General features: G+C 35.6%; 1 protein-coding gene across 1 annotated transcript in view; it reads left to right on the top strand.

Annotated features, from left to right (window-relative positions):
- The first annotated feature begins 3,564 nt into the window (after nucleotides 1-3,564).
- The window catches only part of ssfa2 (sperm specific antigen 2), a 41,393-nt gene continuing 33,224 nt past the window's right edge, over nucleotides 3,565-11,733 (top strand). Inside the window, exon 1 of the mRNA XM_023336894.1 lies at nucleotides 3,565-3,699. The gene's annotated coding sequence lies outside the window, so the exon portion shown is untranslated. The remainder of the gene's footprint in view (nucleotides 3,700-11,733) is intronic.

Here is an 11,733-nt window from a genome sequence, read left to right as displayed (position 1 = left end):
GAATGGGTTTTGTCAGAGATTACCTCCAGAACTGTGAAGTGAGGTGGATGGGATGGCCTGCCAGCGTGCGGTCTTGACCTCAGCAGCAATGCTTGAAAGATCACCTTTGAACCTTCGTGCCAGAGTGACCAACAGAATCACATTAGCTAACTTCCCATAAAAGCTGGTTGAGAAATTGGAAGCCATCCCACAGCAGTTTGCGACCAAGCTAGTGACCAGCTTCAGCAGGAGTCTACTGTGGTTGAGTGCACTGAGGCACCTGTTGGTTTGTTCGTTTCTCAAATGTCTTTCCTGGCTTTTGCTGAAATTCTCTCTTTTTAAAAGAAAACTAGAACAAGACACAATGTTATATGGAAAGACCCTAATGACAACAGTGTGGCAAGACTTTACTAACATAGGTAAACCCCAAATGTATGAGAAAACAATTGCAAAGCAAAAACAAAACACAATTTTTTTTATTGTAGACCCTTGGCAGGACCATTATTAAAAATGAATAAATACTTAATTCAAGTAATCTTTTATTGAATTGGTTTCTATGTGATGAATCTGTGAATAACTAAACAGATTTTAAGCAAGCCGCAGCTTAACCTAACAATTAAGCTTTTAAACAGCTGAAGAGAGTTTCAAACTGCTTCTTTTCTAACTTCCCGCAGCAGCTGAGTAGGTTGTAAATGTAAATTTGTAATAGATGTACAGATTTTTTCTTAGTACCTACATTTAAATAGTATTATTTTACTACTTGTTTTAAGTTATTTTAGTTGAGTTGCCTTGTCCTTTAGTAGTCAACAGAATTAATTACATTTTCTTTAGTGTGTAAGACTTTGATCACACAGGCAGAGCAAGCCTGAATTTTTTTTTCAGTGTTTTTAACAATGTTAAATTAATTGTAATTTCATTCTCAGCTCTGACCTTTGACTTCAATGACACACGAAATAAAGCAATAGCAAACGTCACAGAAAGAGCTCATATCAACAAACCATTCAGTCTCCAGTTCTTGCTGTTGATTCCTGATTGACACAATACTGTGTGTTTTTTTTCTGCAGCATACAACATTTGAACCAGCGGTTTCTGGGAAGTAAAACACTACCCAGGACTTCTTAGGTTTTATTTTGAAAGAAGCTGCTAGCCTTACAGGGTTTTAGGATCCGTTTTATTTAGTCATTATCATGCAGCCTGTTTACAGTGAATGACTTTAAAACATGAACCGATAAAGACACAGCAGGTGCAGAGGACTGGGTTTATCTACAAAGGCCAAGCATTAACTATCTTGCTCCCCTTTAGGAAATCAGACAGGCTGCATCTGCTCTCACTCTCCAGAAAGAAGGATGTGGACTTTGGAGCAAGCGGCTTTGCAGTGCAGTGGTTGTTATAGTGATGACAGAGTGGCTGCTGAGTGGTAGCCGGGCAGCTTTGGAGGACTTTTGTATCTGTGCATCAATGTGGACCTGCTGACAGCTAATGGTTAACTTAAAATCAATGTCTGCTTGGATTTGTCAAGGTACAACTTCGCGTGCTATCAGGCAGATTGCTGACATCAGTAATAAAAATGAATCAGGAGCATTTTTATTTGGCTTAAATGCATCACCTTATCTGTAAAATATTGAACAAAAATAAAATAAATAAAAGAAATGTAGTTTTTTTTTGCTTCTAAAAGCTAAAATAAACAAATCATTCAGCACGCTGTGTTAAATAATAATTATTACTCTACACTGTTGGCTGGGTGAATGGTGGTGTGTGTGTGTGTGTGCGTGTGAGGAGAAGGTCAGATCATCCTATTCATAAGGAAAACACCCACAGTAGAGTATCCAGTCACACCTGATGCCAAAATAAGAAATCCAGAATAAACTCTTCAGTATAATTCCCCCATAATAAACATAATTTCAAAACATTAGAACCAGTTCATTCTAGCATGCTTTGCTGAAATCTTTAATGTTGTGTTTGTGTTGGGTTATCAAGCTGTTTCACGGTGTCATTTAATTCCAATAAAGACACTTATGGTCTCAACAGCTATAGTATATATAAAATTCAATGAAAACAATGTTAGAACCTCTGAAATTGTATGTTGCAGAACTGTTCATCAACAGAAGTAGCAGCAATGTTCAGCAGAATTTGCCGTTTAGCAGCGTTTGGTTTCCACCTGGCGGTAAACCAGAGCTACTGCAGGTACTAGTAATTTAAGTACTTCTCAGAAACTTTGTTTTTTTTATATCGGTTATATGTTGTAATTGTTTGCATGCGTATCTTCGGATTTGGATTTTCGTCATTGCACAGACAACAAAAAAGGAGTTAAAAGTATTACAGAAAAAGTCTCTCATAAGCAAAAACACAATTTAACTGGCTACAACTCAACTCATGCTTGTCCTTTTCTGGATTTAAAAAATATATTTTTTACACCACAGTGAGCACATCTAAATATTTTCGCAGAACAGAGGTAGTTTTGCTCAGATTTTAACAAGAGCTTCAGGAAGTAACGATATTTCTTACACCTATTTGGTGCGATTCTAAATAAAACCAGCTCCACTTCGGTTTCAGCATTACGAAAGCTCAGATCACCCACCCCATGCCAGCAGGGGGCGCCCAAGTGTACTTGAATTGACACAAAGGTCAGGCTGAAAAAAATTTGTTTTTGTAATTCATCATTGACATATCAAAAAGTACTATTCTGTTAATATTTGAGGTCTGGGAGATCAGACTAACGCTAAAAATAAAACCCTTTATAAATGTGCTGGGAGGAAAAAAAAACCCCAATCTTAATCCAGCATACAAATCATGTGACGTTCTTGTCACACAATGAGTTGTGCCGTCTTTTAATTGTGGGTTATTACTGTCGTTAGTTGCTCTTGATGTTCAAAATATATTAATAGCTCCTCAGAAACCTCTAAAAGGCCCTCTACTGTTATTTATTGAGTCATTCCTTCGTAGTTTTTTTCCCTCTCACTAGATTATTTGTGGTTGTGTATCTTCTCAGGTCTTCAAAATGAACCAAAATAGAAATTATGCTTCAATGTAGTCAAACAGTGAAATTATCTTATCTTTTTCTGTTTTTCTGGATGATTCATTGCATTAGAATCACAAATCTGGAATGCCTTTAACGACAGCCTTTCACTTGAAACCACTATAAAGGTGATAGATTATTATATTTGCGCTTAGCACAAACGTTCAGACATGACTTATTTAAAGAAAACATCTTACATTTGGCGAGCGAAATTTAAGACGTTTACACAAAACATACAAAACACAAAAATAAAAATTGGAACTTACATATAAAGGTGAAATGACTTAGTAAAAATCAAAATATCAGGTTATAAAAAAAGTTAATAAATATAACCTTCCCAGCATTCAATTAAAAACTATTGAAATTTAGCAATCAAGCTACACTAAGACATAATCAATGTTTGTTTTTTTTCCATGTGAAGAGTCTTTTTAAAATCACTCTTTACAGACCTTAGTGTTGTAGTAGCAGCAGTAATCCAGCAGGGGTCAGTGTTTCCCCGCTGCAGCGCCCAGAGGACACACCTCCTCTCTCCCTCCTTCTTCTCCTCCTCCTCCTCCTCCACCACTCTGCATGTTGCCGCTGCTTCTGTTGCTGCAGCTGGTTTCAGGAAGCGGAAGCAGGAATGTTGGAGTGTTTTTTAGAAAAGTTTGGACACTTTTGACAGTTTGGGCTCAGACTCGATTGAACTGTGGAGAAACGTGACGGTGAGTAACCGGAGCTTGTCTACATGGCTCCACGCCGGGTGTTTTGTGTTTGTGTATGTGTGGAGAGTTTTAAACTGCGGCTGCTGTCACAGCGAGTCCTTCGAGCCAGGGCTGAGCAGCTGAAACAGCAGGTTGGTCTGACACAGTTAGGAGAAAAGTTTGTTTAATATCCACAGAGGCTGTGCATGTCGTGAAAATGTGAACTGAAGAAAGATTGGTCGCTGTAAAGAGACTTTATTTCAGCGAGTTGCGGAGTTTCTGTGTTACATGTGAAGTGTTGACTAACAGGCTGGATGGCTCAACTTTAGAATGCATGCTGACACATGGGACTCTTCCTCTTAAGTGTAAACTCTGCTGCGTAGCACCGTTTTAATACATATAGACAGAGTTTGAAAAGGCTAGTTGGTAAATTTAACAGATAACATTTGTGCAAAACCCAGAAATATAACCATAGGGAAATATTGTCAAGGATTTTTTTTTTTAAAAATGTGAGAATAAAGTTCAAATGAATCTTGTATTTTCTACATCTCAGGTGATTTAACTCTGGAATTAAACACTTGACGTGTTATTTTCCACTGACCACTCTTAAAAAATTACTACATTTCTATGTTTTCAGTCAAATGTTTGTATTTAATGTAAGAGCTCAGCTGAGAGCTCAATCTTTATTTTGTGTAAAGATTTTTATTCGAGGCTCTCGCTGCACAAATGTAGATTGCTAGCTGAAAAGGCTGGTGAATTTTTAAGACAAGTTTTATTTTTTACATTTTCAAACACCATATTCCTTTCCCGGCTTAAAACGTAAACACATTCTTGAACTTTAGTATATCTAAAAATGTGATCGATGAATTAATTTAACAGTTGAATTGAAAAAAAATAAAACTTTTATTTTTGTACCCCCCCCCCCCCCAAAAAAAAAGACTACTTTTCAGTATCACCCATGAAAAGAAGAAACCATCCTTTTTTTAAAAATTATAATGGAGTTCAATCTAATAAACTCAAATATTTCTGATACATTTCTGCTCTTAAGTTTGCTCATCTGTATTTTTAAAGGACTTTTTTGATTTGGTATGCAACCCCCTACCCAACGTTCTCATTGAAAGCAAATATCCCTGTACTGCAAATCTTTTTGAACCGTGGACCGAGTGTGGCGCTAGGCTAACATTGGCTTGCTTCATCTCTGTTTTGATGTTTTTTGTTGATAACTTGGCTTGTAGTTTCTTTTGTCATTCCAACTAAGCATGGTGGAGAAAACTTTACTCACTTTACTCAGGTCTCTCTCAAACTAGATTGTCTTTGTTCCTGTCCTGGATCCAGATTGGAGTCCACACTCTGAGAATGATTTTCATCAACAATAACTAGACACAAGTCATGGACATGGCAGCAATTTTGTGTTGGGTTAAGGAGAAAACATGTATATCCTTTGGTTTATTTATTTATAATAAACCAAATCTTAACTCTAGGGGAAAAGCATAATTGCACAATTTAACCTTTATGACTTCTTGGATATTCTTCAGACTATAAAAGGTGACAAATAACACACCTCGGGGGCTGCCTCCATTTACCTGTGATGACAGGTGTGAGTAGGATTTTATTTTCTTTACAAACAGAAATAGTTGAACACGTACCTTGAGACCAGTGCCTCAATCAATTCCTGGCCAGCAAAGTAGTGAATGGTGAATATGTGCTTCCGTCAGGTGACCGGATTTGTCCACATTGCTCCGCTGTTGATCAATACTAATCAACAGTGTTTAAAACTGCATCTTAGTCGGCTTCCTAGATGTGCTATTCAGCTTATCAGCGCTATTGATTATATTATATATATATTTTAAAGTAGATTTTTCAGCTGGGAGCTTCCGTTAAACCGAAAGCTCAAGAATGCTTTGAATCACAAAGTTAACATGCAGGAAGTATCTCCAAAGACAATTGGAGCTATTTGTATGTGCGCTCTGACGGGTAGTTCTAATTACTTTTTAAAAATCATTGTAATTACTTTGCTCATAATGTTACAGTGAGGTTGTTTGATTAGTGTCTCCTGATAGCCACAGCTATATGATCCACAAACTGGGTGAAGGAAATAATTTAGTACGGCTTTTCTTTTGCTGCCGCACAGGAAAAAAGCAGACCATGGGAAACCTCTGACAAAATACCTGCTTTAAAGTAAAGAACTTAAGAAAATGAGCCAGTGCATAGTTGCGGTTGTGGCAATGTACTGCTGGCTGGTTGTTTTTTTAAATTTCTTTTATTGAAGTAACTTCCTTTTCCACTGCTAAGATTGATCTGTACCTGAATGTTTATTAAACTTATACAGTATTTGTATTGTCTGTGTATTGGAGACAGCTTTCACATGATGGCTTATCGATGGAGCTGTATTTGTTTAGCAACGTTTCTGAAGGTTACAGCAGCTGGAACAGTTTTTATGGGAATCGACTAACAGTAAAACTGTCTGAGATAAACATACGGAAGAAGTAAGCTCAATACTGTTTGCGTTTGTTTGTTTGTTTTTTCAACATTTCTATTATAATTTTATTCATTATGTGTAGATTAAGTGCATCTTAACCAAATGTCATTGTACATTTAAAGTAAATTTTAGTAAAGTCGATTTGGATATGAAAGGAAAACAAAATGTTATTTTTAACAACTAAACTATTTTTAGCTTTTGTGCCGAGATGCTGCTCCTATTTAATTTAATTCTACTAATTATTTATATGTTACACAAATTGGTGCCCTTTGAGCTTAGTTTTCACTTTCAAAGTACAACCGAAAGTCAATATAAACACCACTCTATTATCAGATTGGTAAGTATACACATTTCTGAAGCAGTGAGTGATATGCAGCTGATGCTCACAGGATGTTCAGCTCAGTGAAAAACCGAATTGGTATGACATCGTTATTAACCCATAGAATGTTTTTGCTACTAATATCTATTTTATAGGTGTATAAAACTTGTCCACAGGCCAAAAAGTTGTCTCTCTCCAGTCAGTGCGCACACGGTGCTTTTTCAAGTAAACTGTTATCAGTAACACTTAGTAGTTTATTTGAAATGTCTGAGTACATAAATTCGACTGCTATGAAATGTCACCTCGATTACAATGTTCCTTAATTTCAGACACTAATCAAACAGTCTTTCTGCACTGGTGAAGGTTTATTCACCTCCGTATGCTGAAACCTTTTAGTAGTTGACATGATAGGGACATTGAACTTGTGTTAGGATTAATTTAGCAAATAGCTATTTGGCCACCTGGTGAAATATTTTATGTACAGGACTGAACTTTCAGCCCAAGATGGTCAAGCATGGAAAAAGAGAAAATGTAATTCAGTCTATGGTGTAAAATACTTTAATCTGAACACTGTAAATCTGTGTCATTTATCCCAATACATAACCACCCTTTATGACAAAGACACAGCAAACTATCCATAGACATCATATACATGACTGAAGTTAATATGTGGCAAAATATGGCTTTTTGCTTCACGTTCAAATCATATACATATGAGATAAACAGTGTGACAGCACTGTTCGTTTCTTTATGCATTTATTGATTTATTATAAAATTTGAAAAAAGGTTCAAAATGCAAATGCTAAAAGAAGTACCTAAGTTTGTTACACGCCAAACCTGCAGCCACAAATAGTTTCTTGTTTCTGCAGAAATAGTCTGGATGTGATGAATTGATTGTCTAAATAGATCCACTTTTCTTTCGCTGATTATTGGGCCTCTTCTGAGTGTGTCTGGATTTTGTCTGCTGATTTTCAAAGCTGGATTTAAAATTCCTGCTTGTTATTTTTTGGGGGGAAAAAATTTAGGCAATAGAGTGTTAACAGACCAGAACAAGAAAACTGGTGTTTGTAATTATAGTAGATATGTTCACAAGACAGATGATTACATTTCAGCCAACTTGTCTTGAAAGGAGCAACTTGTTTTGTACTTAAGATAACTGAAGGAAAATTAAAGTCACGACTAACCTGAGTTAGAAAATGTTTTCTGTAATTTCCTCTGAAATGTTGCTAATATCGGCTTGATGGTGAAAAAAGATGGAAACGACATACCTTTGTTTTTATGTGACCTGTTGAGGGATATAAATGTGGCTGACAGAGTGAAACGCCGACTTTATTCACATTCAAACTTTACGTCAAAATGAAATTTGTTGGACTGACTTGCTGTAAGTATCAGGCTTCAATAGTAGGAAAAATGTACAAAACTAAAGAAATTTTAAAAAGAAGAACCCAATATCTATATTCAGAAATGGAAAAATAAATATATAAACTATGATGGATTTTGGAAATGGATTTAAGTAAAAATAATTTAGTATGATGTCTTTTTCTTTTTTTTTTTTTTAGCATGAATAAATCCAGCCGTAAATGTTTCCAATCAGCTGATTTGTAAGAAACAGTTGTTTTGTTTAATGAGGAAATGATTTTTCCAAAGCAACTGTACTGGCAATACTTATGCATGCCTGAAAAATCAACAAAGTCATTGGAATAGTAAATATTTGCTTTGAATCAGATGCCGAAAGATGATCTTGACCTCGTGCTTACTTGATCAAGACGGTAAATGCAACCGTGCATGAATTTCATCTGTTTTCCCCATCGACTAAATAAATAATGTTGCATCTAGAAACTAACTGGTTTGTCGCCATCAGATTTTTATTTGCCTTTGGAGATAAGATAGAAGAGTTAAGCAGTTATACGTTTTGAGTTATTTTTTATGCTACACAATACATCTGCAGTATAATACCGAGTAACAATGATTTTAAGAATGAAATGGAAAAACGTAATTTTTTGCCACCTGGGTTATTAGTCATGTCTAGTATGAGTTTTTATTGTTGAGCAGTTGCATTTGAACTTCTGTTAATAATTTCAGTCGCTTTACGTCCATATTTATCCATATAAATATTACCATCAATTCTTTTATTGATTTATTTTTTAATAAATTTTATTTTAAGTTTTCAAGTTTAGAACATACAGATTAACAAACGGACAAACAGGGCCCAGATACACAGGTCAAAACATAAAACATTCCAGTTGACATATGATGTACACACACAACACATATATACATAGTCACATTACCATCAAATCTTAATGGAAGCTGAGTCTTTGTGCATCCTCCGGTCCTGTGCTGTAACATTGAGCTGGACTCCATTGATGGTATAACATTTGGGCAGAGCTAAACTCTTGAGCCTGGCTTCTGTCAGAGACGACGGGCTGACTTAACATCTTGGCTGGATATTCGTGCCATTAATGGGGCCCATCCTCTTCTCACAGTGACACCCAGTTTACAGTGAACTAAAACAGAGAAAGGACAGAAAATCCTCACATTTCAAATAGTTTATTGAACAAGTCTGTAACACAGATTTAGAGTTACTTAAGAACATATTTTCTCATATTTTCATGAGTAACATCTCGGGGCTAAATCTACATTTATGATAATTTATTATCTCTCTTTTTGTTAATACCGTTATGTAAGATATTTGCGTAATCTGCAGTGATGCTCATAAACCAATCATTATTCTCATCTGTGTCAAAATATCAATCCACGTAACGATTTCTATGGGATGATAAAAACTATCGGTGTAAGTTTTTCTTGTTGAACAAATACTAAAATTGATCAGTATTATTATTCAGTTTAACTACTGCTCCAATAATTAATTTGGCAAAAATAAAAATAAACTAATATAATGACAAAACAAAGATGAACAATACTCTGCAAATTGGCTGAAAAGGGAAGTTTGGCAGTGGAGTTGGAGTATAAATAAGAAAAAATTGATTAAACGCTGAAATTTGTCTTTCTTTCATTCTCGTATACACAGAAATCTGATTGCGGCGGCATTTAGTTTGTAGTATGATTGACCACACGCACACACGAATCAGATTTCAACAAATAATAAATAAATAAAAATCAGATTTGAGCATCAAGACCTGCTTTGTGAAATGAGCTTTCTGAGATCAGTTCTGGAAAGTTCATGTAACCTTTTAGAATATTTTTTAATTTTTGTTTTTGCTTTAACAGAAATTAATGTTTTTGTATAAATTTGAAAATTATATTTATATATACATATATATTTGTTCTTGGATATTTATGTATTGATGTTCCCTTTTGGGTTTTGTATGCAACACTATAAAAATTTCTGGGTAGGCAGTGAATGCAGATAAAAATGCCAAAGAGATGACTATCGGTTTCAAGTGACACCAAATCAGTCTGATCTTCCAGTGAAACAGAACAAAAATACGGGTTTTTGCTCTGCAAACGAGATTTCTGAGGTTTTAGTTACCATCAGGCTAAAAATTTACCACAGCCATTTTCAGAGAGCTTAGTGTCCGCAAAACTATTTTTTGCTCAATCTGTATAATAAGCACAAGCAGGGGGGATCAGTATTGATTCAAGATGTCACAAATTTACTACTACGCAATTGAAATGGGTGTCCATGTTCAAATTTACAGCCGTATGGATATGTTGGGGGTTGTTGTTTGCTAAAAGAAAACCTTGATTGTTTTAAAGGTTGTTTGTTTTTAATTTGTTGTTTGGTTAATTATTTTTACACAGAACAGTCATTTATCTTTACAAAAGGGAAATTCTGCAAAAAACAAAACAAGATGCTAAAGAATATCGAGCATGCTGTGACAGTGCCACATTTATTACAAATGACTAGAAGGATGTCTCGCTAAAATCATTTTAGAAAATCCAGTTTAAAATGTTTACGGCAAGAACACCGTCTTAAGAGAAAAGTGGGACATGCACTAAGATGTTCACACACTCACAGAAAAGAAAAAACTAAGTTAAAGAGAGGATATAAAGTTATTGTTTTGGAATGGTCAAGTCGAAGTCCAGACCTCAATAAAATGAAAATATTATAGGAGGGACTAATTGCGCAGTTCATGCGAATTTCCCGGAAGCCGAATTGTTTCAACGAGCTGAAATTCTCAGAAGCTGCAGGACTGGTCACCAGGTTCTGCAAGCATTTGGGTGTGGATTCTGTGGTGCAGGAAATTTACACCAGTAAATTCATGCGAGTGCTTATTCTAATCCCAGACATGAACTCAACTAAATCCTTTAAGTTGTTAAACGCTACATTTTATTTCCGTATTTTATTTTATTTTTTCCTTTGGCTGTACTTAAAACCTTTGTAAAAATCTTTAGGCAAATTGTTTGGTGCTTTGCCAAGCAACTTGAAATACTGTATGTTTTAGTGGGAAGGCGGCTGTACACAATTTCTTGTAAATTTTCTGTCTAGTTCCTGCATTCTCCGTTTGTGTGTGCAAGACAACGTAAATCGGGCTGTATAAAAATATTTTTGGCTAAAAATAGACAATTGTAACCTTTTGATATTTACATATGTTTTCTTGAGTAATTCATTGATTACTGGTCCAGCAGACTGTCAGTGTTGATCAGCAAAATGGTAAATTAATTTAGCTAATCTCTTAATTTTAGCTTATGTCTAAATTTAATAAAATGTGAGGAAGGAGACTGCTCTCCATTTCACCACTATGCTTGATTTTTCGTTGTCATGCCAAACACCTCGTTGTTTTAATGGGGTTTTTTTCCAAGTGTCCCTGTGCTTTACTTTGTGATCTTGAAGTCAACATGTGTTTAATTTAGTTCTTTCGTGTGAAAGCTGCTGCTGATGATGTGGAGGTAAATGGTCATGAAACTATTATTAAACATGATTCATCAGATTTCATCATGCAGCCTGTCAGACTGTTGTTGTTTTCCCCCTATCTAGTTTGTTTTGCATTTTCAGCAGAGCTCTAAAAATAAATGCATCCCTCTCTTATATCTATCTATCTCTCTCTCTTTTTCTCAGACAGGAAGTTATCCTGTTCTTTTCTCTAAACACTTGCTTCCTGTTTCACACGTTCCCATTCAGATTTGGCTGCACCCTCCTCTGGCTCCATCCATCTTCATCTCCTTTCTCTTCTTTCGTTCTTTCACTCCATCACATTTCCCTTCACCTTCCATGGTTAATGGCGGGCTGATTGAGTTCCTGTCTTATGTCCGGTGGGTTACATGAGCACATTGGCAGAACATTCACACATAA

This window comes from Xiphophorus maculatus, chromosome 7 (genome assembly GCF_002775205.1).
Source record: "Xiphophorus maculatus strain JP 163 A chromosome 7, X_maculatus-5.0-male, whole genome shotgun sequence".
NCBI classification, from domain to species: Eukaryota; Metazoa; Chordata; class Actinopteri; order Cyprinodontiformes; family Poeciliidae; genus Xiphophorus; species Xiphophorus maculatus.
This window is presented reverse-complemented; position numbering and strand designations above follow the sequence as displayed.